The sequence below is a fragment of the Protopterus annectens genome, chromosome 8.part0 (assembly GCF_019279795.1).
Source record: "Protopterus annectens isolate FY-2018-M chromosome 8.part0, PAN1.0, whole genome shotgun sequence".
NCBI classification, from domain to species: Eukaryota; Metazoa; Chordata; order Ceratodontiformes; family Protopteridae; genus Protopterus; species Protopterus annectens.
Genome location: NC_056741.1, coordinates 1,302,061,426 through 1,302,081,770, shown reverse-complemented (window position 1 = coordinate 1,302,081,770; position 20,345 = coordinate 1,302,061,426). Strand labels below are relative to the sequence as shown.

The 20,345-nt window shown below is 44.1% G+C and overlaps 1 protein-coding gene across 3 annotated transcripts in view; it reads right to left on the bottom strand.

Moving 5' to 3' along the window:
- The window catches only part of SRPRA (SRP receptor subunit alpha), an 880,927-nt gene that overhangs the window by 303,385 nt on the left and 557,197 nt on the right, over positions 1-20,345 (bottom strand). The gene's annotated exons all lie outside the window — the stretch shown is intronic.

Genomic DNA, 20,345 nt, shown 5'->3' with positions numbered 1-20,345 from the left:
ATACTGTTCCCAAACATTTACAAATCTGAACTCTCTTCTTTTCAAACTAGAATCAACCTATCATAAGATAGCCAGATTCGCAGCCCAACAAACTTATAAATCTTAACACTGCCTCTCTCTAACATACCTGAACTGGCTCGATCCACCTCACCAGCTACTCCAATCCCAGCTCCAAATTACACACTCCATTCTAAATCTACCATCTTTCTGACAAGCTTTATCGTCTCTTATTTCCCATTACTACCTGCCAGACTTCTTCAAAGTGCCACCCAATACCTACTAAAGATTCGCAAACCAAAATTTAAGACAGGTTGTAGCTTATATAGCTACCATCCCTCCACTGCATGGAAAAAACTTCCACTACACATAAGGAACCTTCTACACCCCAAACAATTTAAACTGGCCACCAAAGACTACTTTAAGAAACACTGGGTTTGCCACTGTTCTCTTAGTACTGATAAACCTATACATAGCATGAACAACTTATTTCCTCTTCTATCTAGTAAACTCCTAAAACGACGCTTTTTTGCTACCATTAGAAAGTACAGTTTTGTACCTACCATAAATGTAGATGTCCGAACTGGATAGCATCTGCAGTCATAACAACTGGGTTGTCCTGTCGTCAGGCAGCCCTTCAGTCGGCCGGATTCCAAAGTCCGGGTCCGGCTTCGGCTGATGTCGCACTTCACCCGACGTCATCTCTGTTGGACTTCGGGTATAAAGGCATCAGCCGACGCCATTTTCCTCAGTGTTTCTTGCCCCAGATGCCAGTAGCCCTCTTGAGGGCTAAAATTTGGATAGATGCCAATGTTTCCAAAAAGATAGAGGTAAACACAAAAATAAGCATGTATGTACATATATACAAACAAATACACCATAAAAGACTCCCCCCCACCAGCTAGCTATTAGGAGGGTAAACACCCTAGGAGTACCACAGAGGGGAAGGAGGGAGGGTAATCCTGACTGCAGATGCTATCCAGTTCGGACATCTACATTTATGGTAGGTACAAAACTGTACTATGTCCTTCATGGATGCATCTGCAGTCATAACAACTGGGTAGAATACCATAGCCAACTAGGGAGGAGGATAAAAGTAGATTATGGTGTGTTTAGGATCCCTTGCAGTACAGCAGTGGCAAACCCTGCTCAGGATCTGGAATATAGAGGCAAATTATAATGCTTGGCAAATGTATGCACGGAGGTCCAAGTAGCCGCCTCAATAATGTCTTTGGTTGCCACTCCTCGTAAGAAGGCTGTGGTAGTGGCTGTTGCCCTTGTAGAATGAGGTCTTATGTTCTGTGGAATTGGTTTTCCATGGAAGGAGTAACAGAATCGTATGCAATTTCCTATCCATTTGGAGATTGTCTGTTTGGAAATAGCTTTTCCTTCCCTTCCTGTTGCATAGGCTACAAAAGTTGGTCAGTCTTTCTGCTACTTTTGTTCTGTCCAAGTAGTAGCGTAGCTGTCTATGTACATCCAAGGTATGCAGTATTCTTTCCCTCTGTTTTGTGGGTTGGGAAAGAAGGTAGGTAGGTGGATTGCCTGGTTTAAAGACACTCTGGATACCACCTTAGGCATAAATGTAGGATTAGTCCTCATGGACACTCTATCTTGGTGGAAGATTAGGAAGGGTTGCACTGCCATTAAGGCCTGTAGTTCTGAAACCCTCCTTGCTGAAGTAATTGCCAGTAGGAAAGCAGTTTTCCATGACAGGTGTTGTAGGTCTGCTGTTGCTGCTGGTTCAAAGGGTGATAGTGTCAACTTTTCTAGCACAAAGTTTAAGTCCCAAGCTGGTAAAGGTGGTTTCCTTGGAGGTTTTACATTCTTGATTCCTCTGAGGAACTGCCTGAACAAAGGGTGCGAAAAAACAGGTGGATCAAAGCTGTATTCTGCTGAAATAGCTGATGCATGTATCTTGATGGAGGAGTAGGACAGGCCTGAATGAAGAAGTTCGCCAGATACTCCAGAATGTTAGGCATATCTATGTTTGACACATCTTTTCCTCTTTCAGTACTCCAAATGACAAACCTTTTCCATTTTCCAGCATAGTTCCTTCTTGTTGAAGGTCTGCGTGCTTCAAGAATAATGTCTTTAACTCTTTGGGAAAGTTCTGGACTAGCTGCTGCTATGTGATGTTCCATGCAGTCAGTTGCAACGTTTTTAGGTTTGGATGTATGATGCTGTAGTTGTTCTGAGTTAACATCAAAGGCATCAGGGGTATTGGCCACATATTGTTCCGAGACATGCTCCTCAGCAGTGGGTACCAGTGTTGTCTTGGCCAGTTTGAAGCTATCAGGATTATCCTTGGACGTTCTTCCTTGATTTTTAGTAGTACTTTGTGTATCAAGGGAAGAGGTGGGAATGCATATGCTGTTATGCCTTTCCAGCTGAAGGAGAGCGAATCCACTTTCCATGCTAGTGGGTGGAATGTCCTTGTGCAGAATTTTTTGAGCTGGTGATTGAGAGGTGATGCGAATAGATCTATCTGAGGCATTCCCATTTCTTTGAGATGGTCTTGAAGATGTCCGGGTGCAGCTTCCATTCGTGGGCATCCGATGTGGTTCTGCTTAATATGTCTGCTAGAGTATTTTCTTTTCCGGTACAAATATTGCCTGTAACTGGATGTTGTAGCTGAGTGCCAGGGTCCACAGCTCCAAAGTCATTCTGCATAGGGGTATGAATGAGTGCCTCCCTGTTTGTTGATGTACCACATGACTGTGGTGTTGTCTGTCCTTATCATCAACTGGCCCTCTTTGAGAAATGGTCTGAACTTTTGGATTGCCAGTTTTACTGCCAGCATTTCTTTTAGGTTGCTGTGCAGGTGAAGTTGATCCTGTGTCCACAATCCTTGCACGCATTTGTCCAGCATGTGGGCCCCCCACCCTAGGTCTGAAGCGTCTGTTGTGATGGTCTGGCTTGCTTGACATCTGCGAAAGGGTAGGCCTGGGTTTGACTGGCATGCCTGAGCCCACCATAGGAACTCCTGTTTTAAGCATGGAATTAGTGGGATTTCTGTTTCTAGGCTGTGTCTGTGTTGGGACCATAAATTCTTTAGGTACCACTGTAGTTTTCTCATATGTAGTCTGGCAAATGGGACCAAGATTATGCATGATGCCATGAAGCCCAAGGCCTGCAGTACTTTTCTTGCTGTTAACTTGTTCAGTTTTGTTAGTGCCAAGAAGTAAAGAGGGAGTTCTTTTTGTTTTTCTGTAGTTAGGAATGCCATTTGTTTTACTGTGTCCAATTCAGCCCAAGAATGTCCTTGTTTGGGGTGGTATCAGCCTTGACTTTTGTAAATTGACTGTGTATCCCAGTGCTTGTAGCAAGTAAATGACCCTTTGTAAATCTGTTGTCAGCTTGCTTTTGTTGTCCCCTTGTAGCAGGCAGTCGTCCAGGTATGGGTAAATTTGAATTCCCTGTAGTCTGCAATGGCGATTACTGATGCCAGGCATTTTGTGAATACTCTGGGCAGTAGATAAGCCAAAGGGCAATGCTGAGAATTGATAGTGCTCTGATCCTGCAAGAAATCTGAGGTATCTTCTGCAGATTGGTCGAATGGGGACGTGCAGGTATGCCTCCTTCAGATCTAGAGTTACCAGCCAACACTCCTTGCCCAGCATGGGAAGAAGTTGCTGTAGGGTCAGCATTTTGAATTTTGGGACAATGATGTATGTATTTAAGGTGGACAGGTCGAGAATTGGTCTCCAACTGTTTTCCTTTCTTGGAACTAGGAATAGTCTGGAGTAGAACCCCTTTCCTTGCTCTGCTGTTGGCACTCTTTCCACAGCTCTCATGTTTGCTAACTCCATTATCTGTTGTAGAGCCTCTGCTTTTTGATTTGGAGGTAGATTTGGCATTCCTCTTTTGACTGGTAAAGTGTGGAAGTGGAACCGGTAACCTTGATCTATGGTTTGTAAAATCCACTTGTCTTTTGTTATGTAGTGCCAGTTCTTTGAAAATAAGGTTAACTTTCCGCCTAGAGGAGCTGCTATTTGTTCCCTGGTAGGCGGATTTAGGGTTAAGTCACTGTGGTTGTGTTGATGTAGTGGCAGTGGTTGTGTCTGTGCCTCTGTTGCTACCTTGCCACTGTCGTCCTCTGTAGGCACCTCCTCTGGATTGGTTTCTGCCTCTGGAACGTCTATTCCTGCCCCTTTGAGGTCTTGTGGAGTCAGGAAAGGACCAATTTTGGCAGGCCAGTTCCTGCTAAACCTTGGGGTTGAACCTGCAAGAAATCTTTAACCGTTTGAACAGATTTTGCCTTTTCTTCCATTTTCTTCATAACCTGCTGGGTAGGTGTACCAAACAAACTTGTCTTATCCATAGGAGCATCTAGCAACTTAGCTTTAACATGATCCGGTAAAGCTTGCTCCTTTAGCCATGCATGCCTTCTTATCACTGTGCCAGTCATGGCTGATCTAAATGAAGCCTCCAGTGCATCATAGCCACATTTTAAGGAATGGTTACTAACCTGTTGTATGTTATTTACCATTTCTAATACATATTTCTTATCAAGAGATTCATCAGTGGTTAGCTTTTTAGTTAACTGATCAAGCATAAACTCTTGGTATTGTATCATGTGAAACTGACAGTTTAAAGCTCTAGCTGAGAGAGTAGCTGAAGTGTAGACCTTTTTACCCCATCTGTCTAATGACCTGGCTTCCCTTTCAGAAGGAATAGGGTTTTTAGCTATGGTCGGCTACTGCCTTGGGACCCTGGGATATAGTTTCGGGTCTGCAAGTGGGGCCTTGTAAAGGTGGTGATGAGTATCTGGCACCCTGTAAAATCTGTCTGGTTTGGCAGGGGCTGGGGTAAAGAATCTGGAGCGGAGCAGACATCATTGAAAGCATCATCCACCACAGAGAGAACAGGAGGTATAGCTAAGGGCCTGTGCTGTGGAAGGTGCAGAAAGGTCCTAAGTCTTTTCTGGAGTCTGAAAAATCCTGTTGCTGCCATTGGAACTGCTCTCGCATGGCATGTAAGGTTTCCCCAAAGGAGAATTCTTCTGGTGGGAAGCAGCTGGAATGGATTCTTCAGCATCAGAATCTTCAAAATTGGAGAAAGGAGCCTCTGGCTGGTCAGTTATGTCTGATTCTTCAGCAGAATCATCAGAGGACACTGGCTCAGGGGGCTCTGCCCTAGGTCTCTTCTCTGGGGGCTGAGAGGCCCTGTCTGGGTGAGATTGAGATCCTCTAATTAATGAAATTAAATCTTCTGCCAAAGTAAGCATTTGAGAACTAGAAGAGGGCCTGGTTGTGGGGGTTTAACAGGCACTGTTTTAGTAGTCTTGGCTGCTTTAGCCCTGGCGAAGGCCTTAATGGACATGGCTGCTGGAGGCCTAGCAGCACCACGTGCTGGGGTAGAGACATCCAAGGGAATGGTGTCTGATAAGTCAGTGGCAACCACCGTAGTGGATAAAATTTCTGAGGCCGATTCAAGAGTGGTAGCAGGGGCCTCAGTTGTAGAGATAGATTCAGCTGTACTTTGATCAGTTTTCTCGGTTTCGGCCGAAACCGAGACACTCATGATTTGCTTAACCATGGTTTCGGCCGAAACCGCGGACCGCGAGTGTCAGTCTTTATCTTTGCGTTTTTTTGGCAGATTGGGTAGTCGGAGGATCCGACAGCATAATGTACGCAAAATCAGAACCGAAAAACTGTTCTGCAAACTCCGACCGACGCCTAAGCGTTCGTCGGTTGAAAGAAGCACAGGCCGAACAGGCTGCTACGTCGTGGGCTGGGCCTAAACAAGGCAGACAATAAGAGTGGAAATCTTTATGAGGTATTTGTTTCCCACAGGTTAAACAATTATTAACTTTTTCTGACATCGGCTGAGGCAAGAAAGATTCCCCAACGGGGTACTTAGCTTTAGAAGTCTTCGAAGTAGTATTCGGTAGAAGTAATCTCTGGATCCGACCGACCGGCACTTGCGAACAGCTTCTGCTTCGGGCGCCACGCGGCAAGAAAGACTGAGGAAAATGGCGTCGGCTGATGCCTTTATACCCGAAGTCCAACAGAGATGACGTCGGGTGAAGTGCGACATCAGCCGAAGCCGGACCCGGACTTTGGAATCCGGCCGACTGAAGGGCTGCCTGACGACAGGACAACCCAGTTGTTATGACTGCAGATGCATCCATGAAGGACATCTGCAGATAAACAAACCACTACTACTTACATCTCATGCTTTTATTTTTACTCAATCCTGTACGTCTTTAGTATAATTTGATAATTACTCTATTGATGATAGTAGCCTCCTAATATTTCTTGGTTATTCCAATACTGAATGTCTCTACTACTGTTGTAATGCTTTTTCCACTGATGAATATCTCTATTGTTATTGCAATGCTTTTTTTATATACATCTTGGAGCTTTTCTCCCCAGGCCACCGCTGAAAAAGGGATTGTGCCCAATTGGACACTCCTGGTCAATAACTGTAAAATAAATAAAATACTACTACTGTATCTTGTTGTAGAGTACTACCAAGATATGTCCTTGTTCTTATTTACTGCATTTTGCCTTTCTTTTTTAATGGATTTATGTCTCTGCTAGAAACAGAGCTTATTTTTATTAGTTCTCTTACTGCATGACTGCCTGCTCTGACTACCAAAATTCAGAATAAGTGCTACTTAAAAGTATCACCAACTTTATGACTCCAAGTTATTTATATGCCACCACGGGCTCCCCAGTACGGACAGAAGGACCACTTGTAAAGAAGAAAAGCAGGGAAAATCAAACCTGGTTGCTATAAAATATAAATGAACTACCCTGACAGAGCTGGAAATGACTAAACTCTTAACGTCCTATGGAGATAGTAATAAGTCTACACAACTTTACCATTTATTTGTGAAAGAATAAAATATAAACTTTGAACGTCAGCAGGTTGGCAGCATATGAAGGCAACTACCACACTACAATATAAATGTACTACAATCTATAATACAAAGAATGGTGCCAACACCTTAAGTGTGAAAGCCAGGAACAGACAGATCTGTTATGTTTCACATATATACAGTAAATCAAAACATCAAGAATACACTCTAAAATTACGAGTTATGTACTTAACATAACTTGCTACATATGTGCTGTCCTTCCTTATTCCTCACTGATGGATTATGGATCACCCACTTCCCACAATGTAACACACAACCTCTAATTCCTCAGATCGAGTTTGCTGCCTATGTCTACTAGCTTATAAAGAAAGGATGGAAGGGCATGGGTGCTCAAAGTGCCAGATATCCTTCTAAAAATATGAGGCCGGGGATGGCTGAGAGGGAAGGTGAGGAAGAATGAAGGACAACACATGCACCAAGTTATGCTAAGTATGTAATTCCTAAATATGTTGTCCTCTACATTCTTCTTCAGTGAAGGGTAGTCTATCCAGCCACATCATTCTTGGGTGGCCTTCAAGGAAGGATATGCTAGCGCACTGTCAAACCAAGGAAGCGCTACTCTTGGAGATAATGTAAACTTGCAAAAGGTGTCACAAAAAGACAAGTCTTAGAACAAGTGACTGCAGCACAGACATCAACAGAAATTTTGCAGAAAGATAACATAAGGTATCCGTAGAGCTACCAGAATGGTTCTAGGAGGGCCATATAATTCTGCACTGTTTCCAGTAAAGATTAGCTAAACAGAGTCAATAATCTACTTGGTCAGGATAATATTGAAAACCGCTAGGCCTCAGTGGGTAGTAAAAGATATGCCAACTACCGGTATATGTCAGTGCGTATCAAAGAGAACATATAAATGTCCTTGCTAAAAGAATCTGAGCATCAGACCAACAAATGTGTGGATAGAACAATGTCGGACCTTGTGGCTACTCTAAGCATAAATGAAAAATCAATATGTCGACCCCTACAGAAAAACACTGAGATTCCCAAAGTGAAATGGGGTCACACAGGAAATGTGAACAGAAAAATTCCTCATTAGGGCTTTGCTTAACCTGGAATACACAATGAAGGTGAGACATAACCAGAAGGATAATTGGGTATAACAGGTAATCCTTATTGTATTGTAGAAGGAAAGTAATTCGTCCCTTCCTAAAGAGAATGGAAATAAAGAAGGAACAGCAATGAAAGGCATAAAAATGGCCAATGATCTCTTTGATGCCTCTACTGGAGAAACTTCCACATTCAGTCCCACATGCCTTCTAATAGGAGTCTTGAATAAGGCTAGCACAATATCATGAACAGGGAAAGCAAAGGTGGACAGTGGAATTATCACTGAAGCAGAGAGTAGTGCGGTAACTAGACAGTGTAAAGATTTGGGTAATGGATCCCAGGCAGAAGACGAGAGAGACACCAAATAAGCCCCAGAATCTACAGAGGTCTATAGAGGATATTTTAAATGAGAATTAGTACCTGTTGCTGTACTTATTGTTTAATGGAAAAGCTGTAAGGTTGCAGCGAAGTTGGTCACAACAGCTGAAAAACAGATTCAGAGTGATGGCAGAGGAACGAAACAAAAAACCAGAGTGGACTGGCTGAGTCTGCATACCAGAGTGCTGGACAATGCCAGCATATGCAGTGCAATAGGAAAAGGTTGGATGATGATGCCCATTCCTATATGGTCATGGCCTCTTCGCACTGAAGGTAAGAACAGATTCTCCTGGTTAGTAGATATGCCAGACTAGTCCCTTGTAATCAAAATGCACAGTAATAGTCCTTAGGGGGACAGCGTCCTGAAAGGCATGATTTGCTGGAAGAAAGGGATCGTTCCCATCCCTAGGATGTAGAAATGTCACTTGGCTTCTGGGAAAGACCCCATCACCTTATCTCATTTTCCCTTGAAAGGCCCTCCCACTCCAGCGGGAGGCATCCACAGATATTGTGCCTAAGGAGGAGGCGGAGAAACAGCTAGACTAGAAGACTGGTAGTCTGGCTAGGGCACCAGCAGGTAGAGGCTTGCGAATTTGAGTGAATTTTACAGTAGCAGGCTGAGACTGACAGGAATGGATCAATGACTTGCCAAAAACTCATTAAAGGATTTGTAGAACCCTTTCTAAGGGGACTAGCAATATAGCAGATGATATGAGGGCTAAGAGCATGTAAGGTCAGTATTGCTGGAGGAGATATGACATCAAATCCCTTACCAGATTTCTTAATGATGGGAATTGAAGAAGGGGCAAAGATGCTATCTGGTCCATAGTATCCCAAAAGGAGTTGATGCCTTAGGAATTGTGAATCGGGAATAGAATCAAATTTGTCAGCTTCAATGTGATGCGCAGGGATCTGGAGACCTGACGAAGCAATCGGCAATTCCCGGCTTGAAGCAGATGCTAACCTGGTTAAGACAAGTGAAGAGCAAGTCATTTAAATATGGAACAGCTGGGATCCTTGAGTCTCAGGTGAAATGCAAGCAGCATCATGAATTGTGTAAGCAACCTGGTAGCTGACAAGAGTTCAGAAGGAAAGAGCTCTGAACTGGTAGTGACTGATACCACTTTCTAGGCACATATGCTGATAAGGTCAGCTTTAAACATACATGAACGGAATTTGATGCGATTTAATTCTGGAAGCATACTTGGTCTCGGCCCTTAGTAGTAGAAGCAGCACAGGAGCCAACATTTAAAGCTACCCTAAGGAGAGAAAGATCATTGGGCGAGGAAAAAAACAATGACGAATTATAAAATTGTTAGGAAAACATTAGGAATCTGTTAAAGAAGTAAACTTATGAAAGTGTTATGTATCGAAGAAAAGTGCAGTTGGCTATACAACTCACCATGGGGTATTCCCTGTGGTGACTTGAGCAGCCCCAAAAGAAAACCATAGTCCTGAGCGTGGTTGGGGAAAAGTGTCAAGTGGGATTTCGGAGAGCATCTCCAGTTCTGTACAGTGGATCACCCCAAAACAAACCAATTCAACTGCCAAGTTCAGAAGGGAACAAGGATGAGGACACCACCAAGAAGAGAAAATACCCTGGAGAGCCCTGTTTCTTCTCTCTTTTTATTCATTGAGGGGTATCACACTGGAAGAAACAAGCTAGCATCATTTTAGCCAATATGCCAACCTCTCACTTATATAACACAGCTTGAGAGAGCTTAACGTATGGGAGTGCATCCCTCTAGAGCCTAGCCAGGGTGGACAACTCCAAAGTCCACAACTGAGACTCATAGGTTCATAGATGTACAACAGACTAATGAGCACAATGGCTTTAAAGGCCTTGTGAAGCATACCAAAACCCCTAGCAAGTTCTGATATTTTTGATAAGTGCAAGAGGAGGTTTTATGATGTAACGTTCACAAACAGGGCCTGGGAAATGAGGAATCACCAGATAGCCTGTGTCAACTAGAGACAGAGGTGTCCAACCCGGTGTGGATTTTCTTTTATATACTTACAAGGGGAAAGTAATTCCACCAAGCAGAGATTGGAAGTAAGCTCACAAACAATGTCCCAAAGCTTTCGGAACAGACTGTCCTGTCAAGCCATCCATGTCTTCCTGTGACAGTGGGAGGAAAAGGCAACCACTCAACCTCTCAAATGTACAAGTATAATTATTTGCACCTAGAAGGCAGATAGAACAGGAAGTATGCTGCTACCTATCCGAACTAAACCCCCTGATCTTTACAGGGAAACAACAGGGAAATTCACTGGGTCCCAGGGATGGCTTGGAACCTAAGGTAGTTGCCTAGCCTAAAGAAGTAGATGCCCTTGGTGACTAGCTCAGGGTGTGCTGGGAAATCGGTGTGTAGCTGTATGTATATTTCTACAGATAACACCCTGTAATCTATCTGATCCAGCAACATCTACCGCTGAAGCAGTTAGGATTGCCAGTGCCACTGCACTGCCCCCGGAAACAATTTTAAATGAACGGATCCAGAGAAATGAACTGTACAATCTGAAAGAAAAAAATATGCAGAACACATACAGACACACAAATAGAAGAATATATATCCATACACATATACACAGATTATATACATACATATATATATATATATATATATATATATATATATATCTATATTACTCCTCAATTCAAACCTCATGCACGATGTACTATGGTGCACGGATAATGAATATGAACTGCACCAATCTCCAGCACCTTTATTTAGCCCAAATAAGCTAAAATTCTAAAAATAAAAACAACACTCAGGAAAGTGCCATTCCGATCATTTAACGGCAAACATGCTCCGCCATAACCAACAAACCAAGGTTTCGCCTCATGGCATCATCAGTGCATACCTCCAAAAAAAGGAAGCCCATCATTTATACACTTGTTCTTAAAGCTATATTCCAATTAAACAATACACTTGTGCCACCCAGTGTAAATCATGCTTGATACACAGTAAAACATTATTACTTTTACATATACACATTACTTTTCACTTTAGTTCACCCTACCCAAGGTTAATACATACTTTTAACCTTGAAAAAATGACCAAGTTAGAGTACAATGTCATAATGATAAAGTACAGTTGTGTGCACTTACCATAAATGTAGATGTTCAAGTGTATTCACTGTTGCAGTCATCACATTTGGGTTATCTGCTTGCAGTAGCCCTCAGTCGGCCTGATTATCAAAGTCTTTGGTCCTGCGTCGGTTGCTGTCTCATCTTCCGTGATGTCAGGTAGTCAGGGGTATAAAGCATGCAGCCAACGCCATTACATCAGTTTATTTTGCCACAGATGTCAGGTGCCCACCTAATGGGAAGCAATTAAATATATATATATATATATATATATATATACAAGGTTAAACCTCCAACAAAAAAAGCAAATACAGCAGAAAGCTTTTAAACATGGTAAAGGAGAAATGAGATATAGCTAAAAGAAGAAAGGGGTCTGGAAGGAGGGTAACCAGGACTGCAACAGTGAATACACTCGAGCATCTACATTTATGGTAAGTGCACACAAAGTACAGTTTTGTACCTACCATAAATGTAGATGTCCGAACAGGATAGCATCTGCAGTCCTTACAAATGGGTTGTCCTGTCGTCAGGCAGCCCTTCGGTCGGCCGGATTCCAAAGTCTGGGTCTGGCCTCGGCTGGTGTCGCACTTCACCCGACGTCATCTCTGCTGGTCTTCGGGTATAAAGGCATCAGCCGACGCCATTTTCCTCAGTGTTTCTTGCCCCAGATGCCAGTTGCCCTCTTGGATAGCTAAATTTTTGGATAAATGCCAATGTTTCCAAAAAGTAGAAGGCAAACACAAAAATAAGCATGTATGTACATATATACAAACAAATACACCATAAGAAATCCCCCTCAGCTAGCTATTAGGTGGGCAAATACCCTAGGAGTACCACAGAGGGGAAGGAGGGTGGGTAATCCTGACTGCAGATGCTATCCTGTTCGGACATCTACATTTATGGTAGGTACAAAACTGTACTATGTCCTTCAAGGATGCATCTGCAGTCCTTACAAATGGGTAGAATACCATAGCCAAACTAGGGGAGGAGGAAGAAGAAATTATGGTATAGTTAGGATCCCTTGCAAAACAGCAGTGGCAAACCCTGCTCGGGATCTAGAGTATAGAGGTAAGTTATAATGCTTGGCAAATGTATGCACGGAGGTCCAAGTAGCAGCCTCTATAATGTCCTTGGTAGCCACTCCTCGTAAGAAGGCTGTGGTAGTGGCTGTAGCCCTTGTAGAATGAGGCCTTATGTTCTGTGGAATTTGCTTTCCATGGTAGGAGTAACAGAATCTTATGCAATTTCCTATCCACTTGGAGATTGTCTGTTTGGAAATTGCTTTTCCTTCCCTTCCTGTTGCATATGCTACTAGAAGCTGGTCAGTTTTTCTATTGCCCTTGGTTCTGTCCAGGTAGTAGCGCAACTGTCTATGTACATCCAAAGTATGCAGCAGTCTTTCCCCCCTGTTCTGTGGGTTGGGAAAGAAGGTAGGTAGGTGTATTGCCTGGTTTAGAGACACTCTGGATACCACCTTAGGCATAAATGTAGGATTAGTTCTCATGGACACTATCTTGATGGAAGATTAGGAAGGGTTGTACTGCCATTAAAGCCTGTAGTTCTGAACCCCTTCTTGCTGAGGTAATTGCCAGCAGGAAAGCAGTTTTCCAGGATAGGTGTTGAAGATCTGCTGTTGCTGCTGGTTCGAATGGAGGGAGTGTCAATTTTTCTAGCACAAAATTCAAGTCCCATGCTGGTAATGGTGGTTTCCTAGGAGGTTTTACATTCTTAATTCCTCTCAGAAACTGCCTGAGTAGAGGATGTGAGAAGACAGGGGGATCGAAGCTGTATTCTGCAGAAATAGCTGATGCATGTATCTTGATGGAGGAATAGGACAGGCCTGTATGGAGAAGCTCTGCCAAATACTCCAGGATGTTGGCAATATCTACCTTTGACACATCTTTCCCTCTTTCAGTACTCCAAATGACAAACCTTTTCCATTTTCCTGCATAGTTCCTTCTTGTTGAAGGTCTGCGGGCCTCAAGGATAATGTCTTTAACCCTTTGGGATAAATCTGGGTTAGTTGCTCTTATGTAATGTTCCAGGCAGTCAGTTGCAGAGTTTTCAGGCTTGGATGCAGGATGTTGTAGTCGCTCTGAGTTAACATCAATGGAATCAGGGGCAGTGTCCACGTTTCCCCCCCGAGACATGCTCCTCAGTAATGGATACCAATGTTGTCTTGGCCAATTTGGAGCTATCAGAATTATCCTTGGATGTTCCTCTTTGATTTTCAGAAGTACCTTGTGCATCAAAGGAAGAGGTGGAAATGCATATGCTGTCAGGCCTTTCCAACTGAAGGATAGAGAGTCTACCTTCTAAGCAAGTGGGTGGTATGTCCTTGTGCAGAATTTCTTGAGCTGGTGATTGAGTGGGGATGTGAATAGGTCTATTTGTGGCATTCCCCATTTCTTTGTGATGGCCTTGAAGATGTCCGGGTGTAGCATCCATTCGTGAGCATCCGAGGTAGTTCTGCTTAACATGTCTGCTAGGATGTTTTCTTTTCCCGGTACGAATATTGCCTGTAACTGAATGTTGTAACTCAGAGCCATATTCCATAGGTCCAGAGCCATTCGGCATAGGGGGTATGAATGAGTGCCTCCCTGTTTGTTGATGTACCACATGACTGTGGTGTTGTCTGTCCTTATCATCAATTGGCCTTCTTTGAGGAATGGTCTGAAATTCTGGATTGCTAGTTTTACTGCCAGCATTTCTTTTTGATTTATGTGCAGGTGCAGCTGATCTGGAGTCCATAAGCCTTGAATGCACTTGTCCAGCATGTGTGCCCCCCAACCGAGGTCTGAGGCGTCCGTTGTGATGGTTTGGCTTGGTTGAATGCTGTGAGCCCACCATATTTGCTCTTGTTTCAGGCATGGGATTAGTGGTATTTCGGTTTCTAAGCTGTACTTGTGCTGAGACCATAAATTCTTTAGGTACCACTGTAGCTTTCTCATATGCAGTCTGGCATGGGGGACCAGGATTATGCAGGATGCCATGAAGCCCAAGGCCTGCAGTACTTTCCTTGCTGTTAGTTTGTTCTGCTTTGTTAATGCCAAGAAGTAAAGAGGAAGTTGTTCTTGTTTTTCTGCAGTTAGGAATGCCATCTGTTTTACTGTGTCCAATTCTGCACCCAAGAATGTTCTTGTTTGGGATGGTATCAGTCTTGACTTTTTTAAATTGACTGTGTATCCCAGGGCTTGTAGTAAGCAAATGACTCTTTGTAAGTCTTGTGTCAGCTTGTTTCTGTTGTCCGCTTGTATCAGGCAGTCGTCCAGGTATGGATAAATTTGTATTCCCTAAAGTCTGCAGTGAGCGATTACTGATGCCAGGCATTTCGTGAACACTCTGGGCGCAGTAGATAAGCCAAAGGGCAATGCTGAGAATTGATAATGCTCTGATCCTGCAAGAAATCTGAGGTATCTTCTGCAATTTGGTCTTATGGGGACGTGCAGGTATGCCTCCTTGAGATCTAGAGTTACCAGCCAAAACTCCTTGCCCAGCATGGGAAGAAGTTGCTGTAGGGTCAGCATTTTGAATTTTGGAACAATGATGAATGTGTTTAAAGCGGACAGGTCGAGAATAGGTCTCCAACTTTTCTCTTTTCTTGGTACTAGGAAGAGTCTGGAGTAAAATCCCTTGCCCTGTTCTGTAGGTGGTACCCTTTCCACAGCTCTCATCTTTGTTAATTGAGCTATTTGTTTTAGAGCTGCTGTCTTTTGATTTGGTGGTAGGTTTGGCATTCCTCTTTTTACTGGTAAAGTGTGGAAATGAAACCTGTAGCCTTGGTCTATAGTTTGCAAAATCCACTTGTCTCTTGTGATATAGTGCCAGTTTTTTGAAAATAAGGCTAACTTTCCGCCTAAGGGTGCTGCTATTTGTTCCCTGGTAGGCGGTGTCAGAGCCAAGTCACTGTGATTGTCCTGTTGCAGTGGTAGTGGTTTTATCTGTGCCTCGTTGGTTATTGCCTTGCCACTGGCGTCCCCTGTAGGCACCTCCTCTGGATTGATTTCTGCCTCTTGAACGCCTATTCCTGCCTCTCGGAGTTTTAGAGGAGTCTGGAAAGGACCAATTTTTGGAAGGCCAGTTCCTGCTAAACCTTGGGGGCTTAACCTGTAAGAAATCTTTAACTGTTTGTACAGATTTTGCCTTCTCTTCCATTTTCTTCATTATCTGTTGGGCAGGAGAACCAAATAGACTGACCTTATCCATAGGAGCATCTAATAGCTTTGCCTTAACATGATCCGGCAAGACCTGTTCTTTCAACCATGCATGCCTTCTTATAACTGTGCCAGTCATGGCTGATCTAAATGAAGCCTCCAGTGCATCATAGCCACATTTTAAAGAATGGTTACTAACCTGCTGAATGTTATTCACCATTTCTAGAACATATTTCTTATCTAAGGAATCATCAGAGGACAGTTTCTTAGTTAACTGATCAAGCATAAACTCTTGGTATTGGATCATATGAAACTGACAGTTCAAAGCTCTAGCTGAGAGAGTAGCAGAGGTGTATACTTTTTACCCCATCTCTCTAAGGACCTGGATTCCCTTTCAGAAGGGAGAGGGTTTTTCGCTGAGGTCAGAGCTACTGCCTTAGGCCCCTGGGAGATAGTCTCAGGATCTGCAAAAGGAGCCTTGTATAAGTGGTGATGAGTGTCCGGGACCCTGTAAAACCTATCGGGCTTAGCAGGGGCTGGAGGTAAAGTATCAGGAGCAGTGCAAGCATCATTAAATGCATCATCCACAACAGGAAGAACTGGAGGTATAGCTAGAGGCCTATGTTGCGGTAAGTGTAAAAAGGTCCTAAGCCTTTTTCTTGAATCTGAGAAATCTTGTCCCTGCCATTGGAATTGCTCTCGCATGGCATGTAAGGTTTCCCCAAAGGAAAATTCCTCTGGTGGAGAGGCAGAAGGAATCGATTCTTCAGCATCGGAATCTTCATAAGTAGAAAAAGGAGCCTCTGGATGGTCTGTATTGTCTGTATCATCAGAAGAGTCATCTGAGGACACTGGCTCAGGGGGCTCTGCTCTAGGTCTCTTTTCTGGAGGTTGAGAGGCCATGTCTGGGTGAGATTGGGATCCCCTTATTAAAGAGATGAGATCCTCTGCCAGAGTAAGCCTTTGGGAACTGGAACTGGGCCTGTGAGAGGGGGGCTTAACAGGCACAGACTTAGCAGTTTTGGCTGCTTTGGCCCTGGCAAAGGCCTTTATAGACATGGCTGCAGGAGGCCTAGCAGCACCACGTGCTGGGGTAGAGACATCCAAAGGGATGGTGTCCGATAATTCTTGAGAAACCACAGTAGTAGGCAAAACTTCAGAGACCGATTCAACTAGGGTAGAAGGGGCCTCGGTAGTAGTCATGGATTCGGCTGCAGATTGACCCGTTTGCTCGGTTTCGGCCGAAACCGAGACACTCGCGGTTTGCTTAACCGTGGTTTCGGCCGAAACCGCGGACCGCGAGTGTCGGTCCTTTTCTTTGCGTTTCTTAACAATTTGAATAGTCGGAGGATCCGACGGCATAATGTACGCAAAATCTGAGCCGAAAAACTGTTCAGCAAACTCTGACCGATGCCTAAGCGTTCGTCGGTTGAAGGAAGCACAGGCTAAACAAGCTGCTACGTCGTGGTCTGGGCCTAAACAAGGTAAGCAGTAAGAGTGGAAATATTTATGAGGTATTTGTTTCCCACAAGTTAAACAGTTATTCACTTTTTCTGACATCGGCTGAGGCAAGAAAGAGTCCCCAACTGGGTACTTAGCTTTTTAGAAGTCTTCGAAGTAGTATTCGGTGTAATCTCTGGATCTGACCGACCGGCACTTGCGAACAGCTTCTGCTTCGGGCGCCACGCGGCAAGAAAGACTGAGGAAAATGGCGTCGGCTGATGCCTTTATACCCGAAGACCAGCAGAGATGACGTTGGGTGAAGTGCGACACCAGCCGAGGCCAGACCCAGACTTTGGAATCCGGCCGACCGAAGGGCTACCTGACGACAGGACAACCCATTTGTAAGGACTGCAGATGCATCCTTGAAGGACCTCTGTACTATGTTCTTCGTGTTTCACTGTTGCAGTCATTACATTTGGGTAGATTCCCAAAGCTAAGGATGGGAGGAGGACTTTAGATAGCATTAGGACCAGCTATAAGGCACTGCAAGACTGCAGTGGCAAAGTTAGCTATGGGTATAGAGAAAATTGGCAAATGGTAATGCTTGGGGAAAGTATGTACAGACCTCCAGGTAGCAGCTTCTAGGATGTCCCTGGTAGGGACACCTCTGAGGAAGGCTGTAGAGGTAGATGCAGCCCTGGTTGAATGTGGTCTAATCCCCTGTGGGATAGGTTTTCCATGGTGCTTATAGCAGAAATGAATGCAATGGCCTATCCATTTAGAAATGGTTTGCTTTGAAATAGCCTTCCCCTCTGCCCCTGCAGCAAATGCCACCAGCAGTTGTTCAGATTTCCTTTGAGGTTTTGTCCTGTCCAAGTAAAATCTAAGTTGTCTGTGCACATCTAAGGAGTGCAGTATCCGTTTCCTTTGTTCTGTGGATTAGAAAAGAAGGTTGGCAAATGAATGGACTGATTAAGAGCCACATTGGATACTACCTTGGGTATGAAGGAGGGATTGGTCCTGAGGGACACACTGTCCGCATGAAAGATGATGAAAGGCTCCACTGCCATAAGGGCCTGTAATTCCGATACCATTCTTGCTGAAGTGATTGCTAAAAGGAAGGCTGTTTTCCAAGAAAGGAATTTTAATTCTGCACTTGCAGCTGGCAAAAGGAGGAAGAGTGAGTTTTTCCAATACAAAGTTAAGGTCCCAGGCTGGAGTTGGGGTTCTCCTGGGAACTGCTTGAGCAGTGGATGAGAGAAGAGGGGTGGTTCTGTACTGTAATGAGCTGAAATGGCTGAGGCATGAATTTTGATGGAGGAAAAGAAAGGCCCTTGTGAAGCATCTCTGTTAAATATTGAAGAATCTGAGGTAAAATTGGGCACAGCTGTGTCCATTCCTTGAGTTTGGTTCCAGGCACAGAATCTTTTCCATTTTTCAGCATAAGATTTTCTAGTACTAGGCCTTCTTGCCAAAATGACATCCATCACTTGTTTACTGAGGGATGGAAACGGAGAGATTAGGTAATTAGCCAGGCTGCTAGGTTCAGGGTTTGAAGCTGAGGGTGCAGAATCTGGCTCTCCTGCTGTGATAGCAGGGTAGGGGTCTGAGGCAGGTGCCATGGGAACAGCAGTGACACGCTGCGCAAGAGGGGGTACACCAGTGTTGGCGTGGCCAATCTGGTGCAATCAGTACAGTCCTTGGTTTGTCCTGTTTGACCTTTAGTAGTACATTGGAGAGGAGAGGCAGAGGAGGAAAGGCATAAACTGATAGATTTTTTCCAGCTGAAGGACAGAGCATCCACTTTCCAAACTTGTTTGTGGGAAGTCCTTGTGCAGAATTTATCCAATTGGTAGTTCTGGGGGGAGGCAAACAGGTCTATATCTGGGCTCCCCATTTGTTTATCAACATGTTGAAAGTCTTTGGTTGCAGTTTCCACTCGTGTGGGTCCATCAGATTTCTGCTTAGTTCGCCTGCCAATGCATTTAGTTTTCCTGGCAGGAACTGAGCCTGTAGATGCACTTGGTAGCTCAAGGCTGTGTTCCACAGCGCCATGGCTAGTCTGCAGAGGGAGTATGAATGGGTACTCCCTGCTTGTTTATGTACCACATAACAGTGGTGTTGTCTGTCTTTACCATTAATTGTCCTGGAAGAATGTGGTCCTTGAAGGCTGTCAGAGCATTCTGTACAGTTAGCATTTTTATTTGATTGATATGCAGGTGCATTTGACTTGGGTTCCATTTGCCCTGAATGCACTTCCCTGCCAGGTAAGCCCCCCCATGCATAGTCTGATGCATCTGTTGTTAGGGTTTGGGCGGCAGGGGGTAGAGTAAATGGTAGACCTTTGTTTTGGTGGCAGGCCTCTGCCCACCAAAGGAATTCTAACTGTAGGCAAGGAATGATAGGAACCATTGCTTCTAGATCCTGAGAATGTTGACACCATAGGCTTTTTAGATACCACTGTAGTTTCCACATACGCAGTTTTGCATATGGAATTAGTAGAATGCAGGAGGCCATGAACCCCAAGACTTGCAGTATTTGCCTTGCAGATAGCAGGGATTTTGTGGCCATTAGTTTGAAGTAAGTTGTCAAATGAATTTGTTTCTCTGGCGTGAGGAAAGCCATCTGGGAAGTTGTGTTCAAGCTTGCTCCCAAGAATATAATTTGCTGACAGGGTACCAGATGTGATTTATTTTCGTTTATGGTGTACCCCAGACAAGTTAGCACCTTTTGTACAAATGACAGATGATTCAAAAGTATGTCCTGGCTTTCTGCCTGAATTAGACAATCGTCCAGGTATGGGTATATTTGAATATTTCTTTGCCTGCAAAATGCAATGACTGGAGCTAGGCACTTTGTGAATACCCTGGGCGCAGTAGATAAGCCAAAGGGCAATGCAGAGAACTGATAGTGCATCCAGCCTGCTTTGAAGCGTAGATATCTTCTGCAAGATTCCCTGATTGGGATGTGCAGGTAGGCTTCCTTTAAATCCAGTGTTGCCAACCAGGCATCTTTGCCTATCATGGGAAGCAACTGGTGAAGAGTTAGCATCTTGAATTTTGGAATCACCAAAAAGGTGTTTAGGATAGAAAGGTTCAGGATAGGACGCCATGAGCGGTCTTTTCTGGGTACCAGGAAAAGTCTTGAGTAGAAACATTGCCCCTTTTTCTCTTCTGGTACAGTCTGAATAGCCTTTAATCTTAAGAAAGACAGTACCTGCTTTTGACCCTCTGCCCACTGATCTGGGGGTAGATCTGGCCAACTGTTTGGGGTTGGTAACGTGTGGAAGTGAAATATGTATCCTTGGGAAACTATGTTTAAAACCCATTTGCCCTGGGTAATG